Source organism: Trachypithecus francoisi, unplaced genomic scaffold (assembly GCF_009764315.1).
Source record: "Trachypithecus francoisi isolate TF-2019V2 unplaced genomic scaffold, Tfra_2.0 Lachesis_group7, whole genome shotgun sequence".
NCBI classification, from domain to species: domain Eukaryota; kingdom Metazoa; phylum Chordata; class Mammalia; order Primates; family Cercopithecidae; genus Trachypithecus; species Trachypithecus francoisi.
Genome location: NW_022681472.1, coordinates 58,375,192 through 58,389,288, shown reverse-complemented (window position 1 = coordinate 58,389,288; position 14,097 = coordinate 58,375,192). Strand labels below are relative to the sequence as shown.

The window sequence follows — 14,097 nt, the reverse complement described above, 5'->3', positions numbered from 1 at the left end:
CCACCACACCCGGCTAATTTTTTGTATTTTTAGTACAGATGGGGTTTCACCGTGTTAGCCAGGATGGTCTTGATCTCCTGACCTTGTGATCGCCTGCCTCGGCCTCCCAAAGTGCTGGGATTATAGGCGTGAGCCACCACACCTGGCCTGTTTTGTTTTGTTTTTGAGACAGAGTTTTGCTCTTGTCACCCAGGCTGGAGTGCAATGGCGTGATCTCGGTTCACTACAACCTCCACCTCCTGGGTTCAAGCTATTCTCCTGCCTCAGCCTCCCATGTAGCTGGGACTACTGGCATGTGCCACCACGCCTGGCTAATTTTTTGTATTTTTAGTAAAGACGGGGTTTCACTGTGTTACTCAGGATGGTCTCGATCTCCTGACCTTGTGATCTGCCCACCTCATCCTCCCAAAGTGCTGGGATTACAGGTGTGAGCCACCAGGCCCGACCGTTTGGTGCTAGAGTTTTTAAGAGTTTGGGAGTGGGCCAAAGAGGGCAGGGTGAAGTCATGGGACAGGGATGAAGAAACTGTGTTCTCATGCTGATTTCATTCTTCTATGGGGGTCTTCAAACTGGTTGATGTCAGTTGTTTGGCTGGAATTCAGGATCTGAAAAACATCTTAAGCAATTATTTAAAGCCTTATGATTCTAAGGTCAGAGATACTATCCACAGGAACAATCAGGGTGCAGATGCACAGTATTAGTGCACCCTGATTCATGCTTAATTATATTGAGAGGTTTTTTTTGTGTGTGTGTGTGTGTGCATATGTTTATTTTATTCCATTTTTTTGAGACAAAGACTGTCTCTGTTGCCCAGGCTGCAGTGCAGTGGCACAGTCTCGGCTCACTGCAACCTCATCCTCTCAGGCACAAGCAATCCTCCCATCTTAGCCTTCTGAGTAGCTGGAACTACAGGCGTGCGCCACCATGCCCAGCTAATTTTTGCATATTTTTGTGGAGATGGGGTTTCACCATGTTGCCCAGGCTGGTCTCGATCTCCTGGACTCAAGCAATTAGCCTGCCTCAGCTTCCCAAAGTGCTAGGATTACAGGCGTGAGTCACAGAATTTTTGTTAATCCTGTGAGGACAGCTTCAAAGTCTCCTTTTATTCTCATTTTTGCAAGTTCATTTAGAATTTAGAAAACAATTTCAGCCAGGTGGTGACTCATGCCTGTAATTCCAACACCCTGAAAGGCTGAGGCAGGAGGATCACTTCAGCCCAGGAGTTTGAGACCAGCCTGGGCATTATAGTGAGAATTCATTTCTATATATAAAAAAAAAAACAAAAAACAAAAAAACAAGATTAGCTGTGTATGGTGGTGACCACCTGTGGTCCCAGCTATCCAGGGGGCTGAGGTGGGAGAATCACTTAAATCCAGGAGGTTGAGGCTGCAATGACCCGGGATCGCATCACTGCACTCCACACTGAGCAACAGAGCAAGACCTAATGCAAATGACCCTTATTGACATGAAATCTCACCCATATTTTAGAGATTCCCAGGCACTGGGGGAGACAACCCCTTTTATTGGGCTTATTAAAATGAGAGGAGGGCCTAGTTTACAAGACTGCCTTTAACGCATTGATTTGATTTGCTTTACATTTGTTTGGGAAGAAATTCACTTCAAAAGTGCGCCTGACAATTCTGTTAAAGGAGATTTTCTTGTTGTTAAGGTCAAGAAACATTGCCTTCATTTAGTATAGATCAATTGAAATGACCCAGCTTAGTGCTAAAGGAACTGACAAGGAAAAAGATGAGCTTTGATTTTTGTAAAACGAGAAACAGAGGAAAGCAGGAGAAAAATGAGAGAGGATCTCAGGAAAGGGGAGGAAGGTGGACACAGACAGGTTGAAGCTTTGGGATGTATAAGAGTTAGGGACCTGGTCGGGCACAGTGGCTCATGCCTGTAAGCCCAGCACTTTGGGAGGCTGAGGTGGGAGGATCACCTGAAGTCAGGAGTTTGAGACCAGCCTGGCAAACATAGGGAAACCCTGTCTCTACTAGAAATACAAAAATTAGTCGGTCACGATGCTGCACGCCTGTAGTCCCAGCTACTCGGGAGGCTGAGGCAGGAGAATTGCTTGAACCTGGGAGGCATAGGTTGCAGTGAGCTGAGATCATGCAGTCCAGCCTGGGCCACAGAGTGAGACTCTGTCTTAAAGAAAAAAAAAAGTTAGGGACCTGCCTGGAATCATGGCACACATTTTTGACATGGAGTCTCATTCCACTCTGTCACCCAGGCTGGAGTGCGGTGGCATGATCTCGGCTCACTGCAACCTCCACCTCCCGAGTTAAAGCAGTTCTCCTGCCTCAGCCTCCAAGTAGTCGGGAATACAGGCGCCTGCTGCCACGCCTGGCTAATTTTTTGTATTATAGTAGAGATGGAGTTTCACCGTGTTGCCCAGGCTGGTCGCGAACTCCTGAGCTCAGGCAATCCACCCACCTCGGCCTCCCAAAGTTCTGGGATTACAGGCATGAGCCACGGCACCTGGCTCAGTTACCTCTTTTAAGAGTGCCATCTGGGCTGGGCGTGGTAGCTCACGCCCATAATCCCAGCACTTGGGGAGGTCGAGGCGGGTGGATTGCTTGAGGTCAGGAGTTTGAGACCAGGTTGACCAACGTGAAGAAACCCTGTCTCTACTAAAAATATAAAATTGGCTGGGCATGGTGGCGGATGCCTGTAATTCCAGGAGGCTGAGGCAGGAGAATCACTTGAACCTGGGAGGCGGAGGTTGCGGTGAGCCAAGATCACACCATTGCACTCCAGCCTGGGCAACAAGAGCGAAACTCCATCTCAAAAAAAAAAAAAAAAAAAAAGAGGTAACTGAGGCCAGTCGAGGTAGCTCACACCTGTAATCCCAGCACTTTGGGACTTTGGGATGCCAAGGTGGGCGAATCACAAGGTCGGAGTTTGAGACAGCCTGGCCAATATGGTGAAACCCTGTGTCTACTAAAAATACAAAAATTAGCCAGGCGTGGTGGTGGGCGCCTGTAGTCCCAGCTACTCGGGAGGCTGAGGCAGGAGAATCGCTTGAACCCAGGAGGTGGAGGTTGCAGTGAGCTGAGATTACACCATTGCACTCCAGCCTGTGTGACAAGAGCAAAACTGTCTCAAAAAAAAAAAAAAAAAAAAATCTAAAAATACATTTGTTGTAACTTTGTCTTTTGACAACCTTCTTCCAATCCTGGGTCTCCATTTAATCACTGACCTTCCCTCATTGGGTGGCTATAGAGAAAAGAGAGTAAAAAGAGAAAGAGAAGGAAGAAGTGAATAAAAGAAAAAGAAAAGGTGTGTGACCTTTTCCTCTTCTCTTAATCACTGAAATAATACACCACTGATTTCCCTATGCATGGGAACTCCAGAACTTGAGCCAGTTCAAGGTAGGTGCCAGAGCCAACCTTTAATCATTGGTTGATTCAATAACCATGTTCTGTAATATTATTCTCAACATTTGACAATGACATTACTCATAATGATTGGTATCTCTGTGTGAACATGGCTGAAAGACCAAGGCTAGGCTAATGGTCCTTTATAGACTGCACATATAAAACCGATTTTTTCTTTTCTTTTTTTTTTTGAGATGGAGTCTCACTCTGTCGCCAGGCTGGAGTACAGTGGTGCGATCTCGGCTCACTGCAACCTCTGACTCCCTGGTTCAAGCGATTCTCCTGCCTCAGTCTCCTTAGTAGCTGGGATTATAGGCACATGCCACCACGCCCAGCTAATTTTTGTATTTTTAGTAGAGACGGGGTTTCACCACGTTGGCCAGGATGGTCTTGATCTCCTGACCTCGTGATCCGTCCATCTCGGCCTCCCAAAGTGCTGGGATTACAGGCATGAGCCACTATGCCCGGCCATAAAACCGATTTCTAGTCTGTGGAAACAGCCACTCATTAAAGCATCTGGTGCCATTTATGCACCCGCCTATTTTGCCTAGTCACTTCCCTTCTGCAAAACTCATCATCCATTTCTGATTACAAAATACTAGGTTAGTCTGTCTGCCCTTGTTTCTAGCTAATCACAAGTATGATGTTCTGATTCTGCTAAATACCAAGGAAAATCAGGAATACAGAAGTCATAGGCTCTGACCACAGTAATGAGTGTAGGGTTTTACACATGAGGTACTCAAAACATCTGCTGAATGAATAAATACATGTTTTTGAGAATTATCTTTACTACACCAAGGTGAAAGGGTATAGTGATAATCTGACAGAATTTAAAAGCAATATTGGGGCCGGGTGTGGTGGCTTATGCATGTAATCCCTGCACGTTGGGAGGCTGAGGCGGGAGGATCACTTGAGTTCAGGAGTTGAGTCCAGCCTGACCAACATGGTGAAACCCCGTGTCTACTAAAAATACAAAATTAGCTGGGCGTGGTGGCGCATGCCTGTAAACCCAGCTACTCGAGACGCTGTGGCAGGAGAATTGCTTGAACCCGGAGGAGGAGGTGTGGTGAGCCGAGTCACACCACTGCATTCCAGCCTGGGCAACAAGAGCGAAACTCCGTCTCGAAATAAATAAATAAATAAATAAATAAATAAATGCACGCACTATTGGGATAATTAATAACAGTATCTACTCACAGGTGTTGCTGAAGATGGAATGGACTAATATTGTGAAAATGTCCAGCAAAACTTTAAAGCCCTGGCCGGGTGCAGTGGCTCATGCCTGTAATCCCAGCACTTTGGGAGGCCGAGGTGAGTGGATTGTGAAGTCAAGAGATCGAGACCATCCTGGCCAATATGGTGAAACCCCGTCTCTACTAAAAATACAAAAACTAGCTGGGTGTGCTGGCGCGTGCCTGTAGTCCTAGCTGCTTGAGAGGCTGAGGCAGGAGAATTGCTTGAACAGAGAAGGCGGAACAGAAGTTGTAGTGAGCCAAGATTGTGCACTGCACTCCAGCCTGGCAAAAGACCCCTCTGTCTCAAAAAAAAAAAAAACACAAAAAACCCCCCCACAAACTTTAAAGGCCTATACACATGTTAATTAGCATCAGTATATGGGATATAGATATTATGGATAACTAGTCCAAAGATTAGGAGTCAAATATTCACTCTTCCCCAATGGTCCCTAATTGTGTGACCTTGGGAAAGTTACTCAGAGTTGCCCTCTCAGACTTATTTTTCTCATCTGTAAAGTGGGGATATTCATACAGTTATTTTCCTTCCATGTATAGATCAGAGAGTTATTGCAGAATGCTTCAGAAGTTGTAAAACGTGATGTAGATGTTGATTTTTGTTTGTTTGGATGATTAGTACGTGATCCAGTGGACAGAATGCCAACGGATACACACTATTACCCCAAGAATGACAATTTAAAAAAATACATTTCTCAGAAAGTGTATCCATTTAGGGTCGGTGCATATGGTTGTTGAATCTGTGGACCCCTCAAGGGGTCCACTGCATTCCAGCCTGGCTGCCAAAGTGAAATGTTCCAGCCACTGAGGCAGTCAGAATTAAATCAACCTCATTGTAAGTATCAGGAAATCCGTCTCCCAAGCAGCTCTTTCCATGACTTCTAATGGATAGCAAAATTGGAAAATTTGCATTCCCTGTGGGTTTGATAGTGACAACACTGGACAGAGAATTGTGAGCTGAGTTCAAGGCCCAATTGGACTTTCTGATTGTGTGATCACAGACAAGTCATTTATCACTGCAATCTACTCTGCAGGACTTTTAGGAGGCTAAAGTAAGTTTGTGCATGAAATGTCATTTTGTAGACTGCAAAGCACCAAACAAATGTAAGTATTGGTATTCTTCCCAGACACTGAGGGAGATGTTACTGAGCACTAAAATTTCCTGATACATAAACAGCAGAAGCAGAGAGAATTGGTGGGGGGAGGGGAGGAGAGGCGTGGCGGAGGTTGGGGAGCAAAAGGCCTGGATAATTCACACACTGGAATAATAAACTCCTGAATCATATAGACTTAGCCAACCTGGGTCCAATGTAGAGTTCTGGTAGCAACTGCAGTGGCTGGAAAACAAGGCCTACCAGGAAAAGTTGAAGGGGCTGTTTCTTCTACAGAAAAGATAGACAAGAAGGAACCCGCGCTTTCCAGGTACACATAGGCAGCCTTGGGAAATGTGGCCAGCAGATTCGCACCATTTCCAAAGAGAAGAGGCTGACAGGTGTCCGGTGAGGATTTGTTTGGATGGACAGAGTGGGAGTTTTCTGTACCATACAGCAATGGAGCAGGCCAAAGCTGGCTCTAGAGCTGCTGTGAGCTGGTCACGTACTCAGCTGAGAGCCCCTGGCAGGCGGAGCGGAGCAGGGGAGACAGCAGCACAGAGTTTGGTCATGTTGAATAAACAGGCTGGCCCCTCACAGTGAAAGTTTTGTCTTTGTGAGATGGAGCTAAAAGATGCCCCTAGGACAGGGACCTTACTTTGGCAGGTGGCTCACCCCAGAACTAAACTGTACTTTAATCCCTAAATTTGTTCCTTGTGACAATTTACTACAGCCTTACATAACCCTAAATATACAGCAAAATTCTGAGCTAGGCATGGTGGGGCACGTCTGTAATCCCAGCTACTTGGGAGGCTGAGGTGGGAGGATCACTGGAGGCCAGGGGTTCAAGCCCAGCCTGGGCAACATATTGATAGTCATCACTCATTCATTCATTTCTTATCCTTTGGGCTGGTGACACTTACACACTGGTAGAAAAACCAGGGTGAATATCACCTCAGTTTTTCATGAGGAAGTACACTGAACAAAGACAAGCTTAGTGAATAACTGTGGTATAAATCAGAGGAATGGAAGGCCAAGGCAGGGGGATGGCTTGAGGCTAGGGGTTCAAGACCAGTCGGGGCAACATAACAAGACTCTGTCTCTACAAAAAATAAAAAAAAAAATTAGGCTGGGCGTGGTGGCTCATGCCTATAATCCCGCACTTTGGGAGGCAGAGGCGGGTGGGTTACTGAAGATAAGGAGTTCGAGACTAGCCTGGGCAACATGGCGAAACCCAATCTCTAGTAAAAATATAAAAAACATTAGCCAGGCATGGTGGCGGGCACCTGCAATCCCAGCTACTTGGGAGGTTGAGGCAGGAGAATCGCTTGAACCCAGGAGGCAGAGGTTGCACTGAGCCAAGATCATGCCATTGCACTCCAGCCTGGGTGACAGAGCAAGACTCTATCTCTTTTTTTTTTTTTTTTTTTGAGACGGAGTCTCGCGCTGTCGCCCAGGCTGGAGTGCAGTGGCCGGATCTCAGGTCACTGCAAGCTCCGCCTCCCGGGTTTACGCCATTCTCCTGCCTCAGCCTCCCGAGTAGCTGGGACTACAGGCGTCCGCCACCTCGCCCGGCTAGTTTTTTGTATTTTTTTAGTAGAGACAGGGTTTCACCGTGTTAGCCAGGATGGTCTCGATCTCCTGACCTCGTGATCCGCCCGTCTCGGCCTCCCAAAGTGCTGGGATTACAGGCTTGAGCCACTGCGCCCGGCCAAGACTCTATCTCAAAAAAAAAAAAAAAAAATTAGCCAACATGGTGGCGCCAAACTGTAGTCCCAGCTACTCAGGAGGCTGAGACAGGAGGATCGCTTGAGCTCAGACAGTTAAGGCTGCAGTGAGCTGTGATTGTGCTACTGCACTCCAGTCTGAGCAACAGAGCAAGACCCTATCTCAACAGAAAATAATAATAATAATAATAATAATAATAATAAAGAAAAAGAGAAGAACTAGAAAGAGTGAGCCATGGAATTAGGGGTGGGAGCCATTTCTCCTAACTGTGGAGAAGAGAATAACATCATAGAGGAAGTAGCATTGGGGTCAGGGAGTGCAGACAGCTAGCTTTCGGCAGGGCAACCAATGGCAGGAAGGATGTTAGGGCATGAATCTTTGTGTGGAAGTGGGTATTTGATTTTTTATTATTCATGGGTTTTACCATGTCTTTAACCAAAGTGTAGGCTTTTTTTTTTTTTTTTTTTTTTGAGACGGGAGTTTCACTCTTGTTGCCCAGACTGTAGTGCAAAGGTGCGATCTCACTGCAACCTCAGCCTCCCGGGTTCAAGTGATTTTCCTGCCTCAGTCTCCTGAGTAGCTGGGATTACAGGCATCTGCCACCACACCCGGCTAATTTTGTATTTTTATAGAGACAGGGATTCTGCATGTTGGTCAGGCTGGTCTGAAACTCCCGACCTCAGGTGATCCACCCGCCTCGGTCTTCCAAAGTGTTGGGATTACAGGTGTGAGCCACTGAGCCCAGCCTCGTAGGCTTGTTAAGAACAGCAAGTGTGCATTATACTTCTTTCATGAGCTGTGCAGTTCCCAGCACAGTATTCCCTCTATATCCATGGAATCAATGTCTCATTCTGTCCTGCTTTCCCACTTCTTGTCCACAATTTCACCTCAGAGACACTGTTCTAACCACATCCTTCCTCTAGGCTTTTATTTATCCTTCACATGTTCAAATCATATCCATCTTGTGAGGCCGCCTTCCCCTCTTTTTTTTTTTTTTTTGAGACAGGGTCTCGTTCTGTCGCCCAGGCTGGAGTGCAGCAGCACGATTTCGGCTCACTGCAAACTCCACCTCCCGGGTTCAAGGGATTCTCCTGCATCAGCCTCCCGAGTAGCTGGGATTATAGGCACGTGCCACCATGCCTGGCTAATTTTTGTATTTTTAGTAGAGACGGGGTTTTGCCATGTTGGCCAGGCTGGTGGTCTCAAATGTCTGACCTCAAAGTGATCTGCGGCCTCGGCCTCCCAAAGTGTTGGGATTACAGGCGTGAGCCACTGTGCCCGGCCGGCCACCTTCCCTTTTTATCCTTGAGAGAAAGGACTCAATCTCCTTTGAACTCCTATTTATAAAGCTGAACCACAAGAAATTGTTGTTTCCGTAGATCAAAAATGGCCAAATACTGGCTATTTTATGAGGTTCAACCTAGTATACCTTCTGCTGACTCAGCGCTCAGTCTCATTTTGTAGTACTTTCCATCACTAGAATAACAGTTTCTTTCTTTTCTGTCTTTCTCCCTGCCTCCTACTCCCACCCCCACCAAATGGAAGCCCCATGAGAGCAGGACCTGTGCTCTTATTCTTTGTTGTGATTCTTGCGCCCAACATACTACATGGTACATGGTAGGAGCTCAATGTTTGTTCAGTGGATGAATGAATGCTTTGCCCTGGGGTTTGGGCATTAAACATATTTGATCTGGTTGTGGGATTGCGTAAGTCTCTCAGTTCTAAAAGTCAAGTTGTGAAAATAAATAAATATTTAAATAAATAATAAAAAGAAAAAAAATAAAGCCAAGTTGTGGGGTGTAGCAGGTCAGTGGTTCCTCAAATCACTGGTACACTAGAAACACCTGCAAAGCGTTTCTAGGGGAGTAAAAGTCCTGGATAATTCACAAACTGGAATAATCACAGATTCCAGGCTGACTCCAGATCAATGGAATCACAGTAGTGTGGAGCAGCCCAGAAATCTGTAGGTATCTTTGTCTCCAAAGATGAGTCTCAGGTAGCCACTGGAATAGCTATCAAACCTGCACTTGTGCACGACCAGATTCCGTGCACCCACGGGGCATGAACTGCAACTGTCTTGGTAATTGCCAGGTTCTCAGTGCATGGCACAATGCCTAGCAGGTGGCAAACAACGACAAACAGTTGTTAATGCATCTTGGAGGTCTTTTAATATTTCTGAGAGCACCTTAAGCTGCCAAGGCCCATTAGGCTAGTTAAAAGAGGTCTTAGAGGATTGACCCTGAGAACCTAGGGTCCCCTTGCGCTCCCACACTTCAGACACTTGTGTATTTGTGGCAGTGTGTAACAAGCCAGGTGTCACTGAGCAACTTAGCCTCCCTGAGCCTCAGATTCTTATGTGAAAAGAGGGCATTAGGTTAAATGACCACTAGGGTCCCATGGGATTGATCTTGCTTTCCATAATGAGTACTACTTACTGTGTGACTTTGGGCAAGTTACTTCTCTTGTTGAAGCATCTGAAATCTCACCTCTCCCACTTCTTGTCACTGACTGTAAGCCCCATGAGGCTGGCAGAAACCTTACTTATCCCATAGCATGTATCTGTAATAGTGCTTGGTATACAGTCATATATAGTCATATATATAGATAGAATATATATATGTATGTATGTATGTATGTATGTATTTATTTTGAGATAGTGTCTTGCTCTGTCACCCAGACTGGAGTGCGGTGTCATGATGTTGGCTCACTGCAACCTCTGCCTCCTGAGTTTAAGCAATTCTCATACCTCAGCCTCCCCAGTAGCTGAGATTACGGGTGTGTGTCACCTCGCCTGGCTAATTTTCTTGTGTTTTTAGTAAAGACGGGTTTTGCAATGTTGGCCATGCTGGTCTCCAGCTCCTGGCCTCAAATGATCCGCCTGCGTCAGCCTCCCAAAGTGCTGGGATTACAGGCATGAGCCACCTCACCCAGCCAATAAATCATTTTATTGGATGAATGACAGGGATTTTTTTAATGCAGTGAAAAGGTAGAAGCTAGCTTAATTAAAAATTGTATATATCAACCTGAACTCAGTATGCTGCTAGTTGAAAACTTAAAAGTGATACATATCTTTCCCCCTTTATTTATTTATTTATTTATTTATTTTGGTAGAGATGAGGTCTCCCTATGTTGCCCAGGCTGGTCTCAAACTCCTGGGCTCAAGCGATCCTCCACCTCGCCTCCCAAAGTGTTGGAATTACAGTTTGAGCCCCTGTGGTTGGCCCCTCTTTTTAAAATAACAAATGTATTGAGATATAATGCACATACTATAAAATTAACCCATTTAAAGTGTGTAATTTAAAAAGCTGGGTGCAGTGGCTCACACCTGTAATCCCAGCACTTTGGGAGGCTCAGGCTGGTGGATCACCTGAGGTCAGGAGTTTGAGACCAGCCCAGCCAACATGGTAAAATCCCATCTCTACTAAAAATACAAAGATTAGCTGGGCATGGTGGCGGGTGCCTGTAATCCCAGCTAGTCGGGAGGCTGAGGCAGAAGAATCACTTGAACCTGGGAGGCGGAGGTTGCAGTGAGCCGAGATCGTGACATTGTACTCCAGCCTGGGTGACAAGAGCAAAACTCCATTTCAAAATAGTAAAAATAATAATGCTATAATGAACATTTGTGTAGAAGTTTTTGTGTGAACATACATTTTCAATTCTCTTGGGTTGGTATCTAGGAATGGCTTATGGTAACTCTGTGTTTGACTTTTTGAGGAAATGTCAAAACTGCCAAACTGTTTTCCAAAGTAGTTGCTCTATTTTACATTCCCATCAAGAATATATGAAGGTTTTAATTTTCCACATCCTTGCCAACATTTATCTGTCTTTTTAATGTTAGCCATCTTAGCGGTTGAGAAGCAGCGGTATCATATCATTGGTTTGATTTGCATTTCTTCGATGACTAATGATGTTGAGAATATTTTCATGTGCATATTGGCCACTTGTATATATTCCTTAGAGAAATACTGATTGAAATAATTTACCCATTTTATTTTTTCAGATTTTAAACTTTATTTTATTTATATATTTATGTATGTATTTGTTTTTCAGACAAGGTCTCAATCTGTTGCCCAGGCTGGGGCGCAGTGATGTGTCTCAGCTCACTGCAACCTCCGCCACCCATTTCAAGCAACCTTCCAGCCTCAGCCTCCTGAACAGCTGGAACCACAGGCATGAGCCACCACACCTAGCTCATTTGGTATTTTTTGTAGAGAAGGAATTTCACCATGTTGCCCAGGCTGGTCTTGAACTCTTGAGCTCAAAGAGATCCACCCGCCTTGGCCTCCCAAAGTGCTAGGATTACAGGCGTGAGCCACCACGCCTGGCTGGATTTTTAACTTTATTTGGCACTATGATGTGTTTTATCCAGGTTAGGAGGCTTGACTTAATTTCAAACAACTCAGTGCTCTCTGATAGTCTTTTATCCTAATATGAGCTTTAATTTTTCACCTTCAAAATACTTATTTTCCAGACTACAGTCCTTGATGGAACAGTCGGGAGTCAAATGTCTTGCCTTCTACTTTTTGTATTATTACATCCTCACAACCCAGGACTTGACTGTTTTTTACTCATCTTCTTTCACACGTTTAAAACCAGGTGCAGTGGCTCACGCCTGTAATCCTTCAGCACTTTGGGAGGCTGAAGCAGGAGGACTGCTTGAGCCCAGGAATACCAGATAGTGGCACACACCTGCAGTTCCAGCTACTTGGGAGGCTGAGGTGGGAGGATCACTTTAGCCTGGGAGGTTGAGGCTATGGTGAGCCATGATCATGCTACTGTACTCCAGCCTTGGATGACAGAGAAAGATCCTGTCTGAAAAAAATAAATAAATTTGAGCTTGTTTTCAGCCCCTTGTTTCCCCTTTGCCCATTTAAAAATGGGGTTGTCTTTTTATTGTTGAGTTGCAAGATATATATATATATACACACACATATATATACATATATATATACACACACACACACATATATACATAATCCAGACACTAGTCCCTTATCAAATATATAATTTGCAAATATCTTCTCCCATTCCGTGGGTTGCCTTTCTTGATGGCATCCTTTGAAACACAAAAGTGTTAAATTTAAGTCCAATTTATCTATCGAATTAAAATAAAATGAGTTAAATTCAATTTATCTTTTTTTTTCTTTGTTGTTTGTGCTTTTATATCTAAGAAACCATTGCTTAATCCAAGGTCACAAAGATTCACTCATACGTTTTCTTCTGAATTTTAGAGCTTTAGCTCTTGCATTTAGGTTTACAATTCACCTTGAGTTAATATTTCCATATGTATATAGGTATCAGGTAGGGTCGGTCTTTAAACAACAACAACAACAACAACATGATGTTTAGATGCCATGAAGTAGGTGGCAATGCCTTAACCTCATGCATGTTGTCAGGTCTGAGAGCCTCTTCCATCCTTGTCAAGGGGAGTGCTAATATTCTCTCCTTTCTTTTTTTTTTTTTTTTTTTTTTTTTGAGACGGAGTCTTGCTCTGCCACCCAGGCTGGAGTGCAGTGGCCGGCTCTCAGCTCACTGCAAGCTCCGCCTCCCGGGTTCACGCCATTCTCCTGTCTCAGCCTCCCGAGTAGCTGGGACTACAGGCGCCCGCCTCGTCGCCCGGCTAGTTTTTTGTATTTTTTAGTAGAGACGGGGTTTCACCGTATTAGCCAGGATGGTCTCGATCTCCTGACCTCGTGATCCGCCCGTCTCGGCCTCCCAAAGTGCTGGGATTACAGGCTTGAGCCACCGCGCCCGGCCTATTCTCTCCTTTCATACAAAACATTCTTTTTATCTTTTTATCTTTTTTTTTTTTTTTGGAGACAGTCTCGCTCTGTCACCCAGGCTGGAGTACAGTGACGCAATCTCAGTTCACCTCCCAGGCTCAAGTGTTCCTCCCCCTTCAGCATCCCCAGTAGCTGGGTCTATAGGTGTTCACCACCATGCCTGGCTAATTTTCTGTGTTTTTGGTAGAGACGGGGTTTCACCATGTTGCCCAGGCTGGTCTCCAACCATTAAGTAATCCACCCGCCTCAGACTCCCAAAGTGCTAAGTTTACAAGCATGAGCCACTGTAAAAAGATCTCTTTTTTTTTTTTGAGACAGAGTCCCGCTGTGGCCTAGGCTGGAGTGCAGTGTCGTGATCTCGGCTCACTGCAACCTCTGCCTCCTGGGTTAAAGCGATTCTCCTGTCTCAGCCTCCCCAGTAGCTAGGATTACAGGTGTCTGCTACCGCGCCTGGTTAATCTTTGTATTTTTAGTAGAAACAGGGTTTCACCATGTTGGTCAGGCTGGTCTCGAACTCCTGACCTCAGGTGATCTGCCCGCCTCGCCTTCTAAAGTGCTGGGATCACAGACGTGAACCACTGTGCCCAGACAAAAATCTTTTCTTATAGTGAAATTTAGCACACATATAGAAAAGTATGCAAAATAAAAATGTACAGCTATGGCTGGGCACAGTGGCTCATGCATGTAATCCCAGCACTTTCGGAGGCCAAGAGGGGTGGATCACTCGAGGTCAGGAGTTCGAGACCAGCCTGGCCAACATGGTGAAACCCCGTCCCTACTAAAATACAAAACATTAGCTGGGCGTGGTGGCGGGCATCTGTAATCCCAGCTACTCAGGAGGCTGAGGCAGGAGAACTGCTTG

The 14,097-nt window shown here is 45.4% G+C and overlaps 1 non-coding gene across 1 annotated transcript; it reads right to left on the bottom strand.

Moving 5' to 3' along the window:
- Window positions 1-12,785: 12,785 nt before the first annotated feature.
- On the bottom strand, window positions 12,786-12,911 carry LOC117079707. The gene has a single exon (XR_004435562.1). It is a non-coding gene; the product is annotated as a U6atac minor spliceosomal RNA (small nuclear RNA).
- Window positions 12,912-14,097: the final 1,186 nt, after the last annotated feature.